Here is a 2,945-nt window from a genome sequence, read left to right on the forward strand (position 1 = left end):
GATGTTTCTTCAAAACCCATCGAAATCAAAAACATCGGCCATTAAAAAATCGATACATCGAAACATCGATGTATTTTTGAGCTTTTTTAACTTATTTTAAATTTAGTGTGAAAAGCTAAAGATATACACTTTCTCTTCAACCTTCCGTCCCTGTAATTATAGATAAATTTGACAGCTTACATTTCACTTTTTGGTGGACCAAATGTCTTCATCCGAAGATTCCGTTGTATCAGCTCGATTCTTTGATTTGAAAAAAGTATTTCTTTTAGCCATAGCATTTTTAAAATGCAGTAATTTGAATCTCTGATCTAAAGCAGTAGCCTACGCTAGAATTAAATTTAATAAATAAATCATAAAAGTAACCTCAGTATTGTCCAAGCGCACATTCCCTTAACGAATTCTCCGATTTTACAAACATCGAATTCCAATCTAATAAAGCGTATCCAAATAGAGGGTTTCGAGTTAATACCCGAAAAAGTGTGAAGGTGTGAAGTCAAATTTTTATATAAAACATCGACATAAAACATCGTTGAAAGTGACATCGATGCATCGATGTTTTTAGATTCGAGACATCGATGGCTAACATCGATGCTTTTTGACGGAAACATCAATGTTTCAAAAACATCGATACATCGTTTGCATCCCTAGTGGTGGTTAATTTCCTTATCTTTGCCTTCAATTTAATAAAAAGTAAAAAAATAAATACTTGTATTTTCGTTAAATATGATATAATTTGTATCCGTTGTGAATTTTTTATAAGGGTTTGAAGTATAATATAGGAAAACTAATTATCATAAATTGGCATTAGAAAGTATGTTTGAAAACATATATCGACGCAATTTCATTTAGTGTGGTGTGTATGCTGGAACCTAGATAGACTTTTTTATTACCTCGAAGATATACTCGCCAACAGTGACTTGGTCTCCTTATCGCTGAGGTTCTTTGCAGAAGGTACTTCGTTTTACTCTCGTTCACTACTAGATCCATTTGCTTTCCTTCATTTTCCAGGCTTGAAAATGCTGCGCACACGACCCTGTTGTTGCAGCCGACAATGTCGATAGTTGACAGTGCCTAATATAATCATTTAATTAATCTATAGAGGATGTACTCAATATCCTTCCCATTGACCATTTACCTCTTTCGCTACCACTTAAGCATCATATTTAGATAATGGCTACATGACTTTCGTAACATAGTTTTCAATCCCCAACTTTCTCCTCAAAGATCTAAATGTGCATAGTTACATTAGCGTATCAGTTTTTTCCAACAGAGGACGTCATCAAAACCTGCAATATAATTGATCCATAGAATATTAATTAAACTCGAACATTTTGTAATTAGATATGTACATATATATGTATGTACTATTGATTTGTATCTCATTACCTTCCAAAAGCTCTCAAAAGCTCTTGCGCGTTTTACGTGTAAATAAAATTTCCATTTAATTTCAATCTGTCTGTTTGCGCTTAAAACCAATTAAATATGTATATGTGTGTGTGATTAATTGCGACAAGTTTGTTGATTCCATAACTGCGATCGATATACACATTGTGTAAGGGAGCCTTACGAAATACATTCAATATTATTTATTAGATGCTTTTTAAATACGGATAGTGTTCACGTTCGGTCTCTCTCATTTGCAAACATGTGTTCAAAATTTACTGAACGAACTGAATTCTGTATATTGAAAGCACATAGACTTCAAATGACATGTAGAATTCCGGAGATGAGGAAAGCCTACTATGTACTTTACTTTTCGAATAACGTTATAAGAACGTAAGAGTGCCCATTTACAATGCCAACTTACTTGTCTCGTTATACTGATCATTTGCCTCATATAAATACTTACGGTATGTTGCAAATTCTTTTAAGTTATTAGAAAGCCACACACTGTCATAACGAGCCACTCCCTATTATTATGACATATTACATTTATGTGTACATATTACGTAAAATCTTGAACGTAAAACTTTTCCGATATCTCAGTGTGTTCTGCTGGCTATCCAATAATCGCAATTAAAACTTTCCATTACTTATTTCACGCTGCCATATACGCCATGTATATAAAACGAATCACTTGCATATGTTCACATAAATTATACTGTACTGTACATATGTATGTATGTATGTAAATCAGTGTTTCTCAATACAATAACATAACATAACAATAGCTAACTCGTAAACATTTCTTCTGAGCAAATTGTAAACGTGAGTAAGAGTCTCTTAAATAATGCAATCTTGATCTTGTTTGTTTGTATATATGTAATTGGCGTTGAAACTGTTTAGCAGGTTATAGCCGAATCGACAAGAGCGTGCCCTGACCTAGCCAGCCTAGTCGCTGTCTTTTCATTCGCTGTGTTCTGAGGACGATAGATCTTACGCAAAATTTTCCTCTCGAAAACTACTACTACTACTCGTCTCATCGAGTGTTGACATCGTCCACGCTTCTTCATTCTAAAGCAGGACGAGAATAATAAGCGACTTGTAGAGTTTGATTTTGGTTCGTCGAGAGAGGACTTTACTTTTCAATTGCCTACTCAGTCCAAAGAAGCACCTGTTGGCAAGAGTGATTCTGCGCTGGATTTCGAGGCTGACATTGTTGGTGTTGTTGATACTGGTTCCCAGGTATACGAAATTATCTACGACTTCAAAGTTATGACTGTCAACAGTGACGTGGGAGCCAAGACGCGAATGCGCCGACTGTTTGCTTGATGACAGGAGATATTTCGTCTTGTCCTCATTAACCTCCAGACCCATTCGCTTCGCCTCCTTATCCAGTCTGGAAAAAGCAGAAGTAACGGCGCGATTGTTGCTTCCGATGATATCAATATCATCGGCGTACGCCAGCAGCTGTACACCTTATAGAATATTGTATCTTCTCTATTTAGCTCTCCAGCTCGTATTATTTTTTCCAGCATCAGGTTAAAGAAGTCACACGATAGTGA

The 2,945-nt window shown here is 35.5% G+C and overlaps 1 long non-coding RNA gene across 1 annotated transcript; it reads right to left on the reverse strand.

The window, feature by feature from the left end:
* Window positions 1-720: 720 nt before the first annotated feature.
* LOC105220359 (uncharacterized) lies at window positions 721-2,702 on the reverse strand. Its single transcript, XR_852320.3, has 3 exons — window positions 1,387-2,702; window positions 1,136-1,286; window positions 721-1,071 (listed from the first exon to the last, which is right to left on the reverse strand). It is a non-coding gene; the product is annotated as an uncharacterized LOC105220359 (long non-coding RNA).
* Between the last annotated feature and the right edge of the window lie 243 nt (window positions 2,703-2,945).

Source organism: Zeugodacus cucurbitae, chromosome 2, assembly GCF_028554725.1.
Source record: "Zeugodacus cucurbitae isolate PBARC_wt_2022May chromosome 2, idZeuCucr1.2, whole genome shotgun sequence".
Lineage (NCBI taxonomy): Eukaryota > Metazoa > Arthropoda > Insecta > Diptera > Tephritidae > Zeugodacus > Zeugodacus cucurbitae.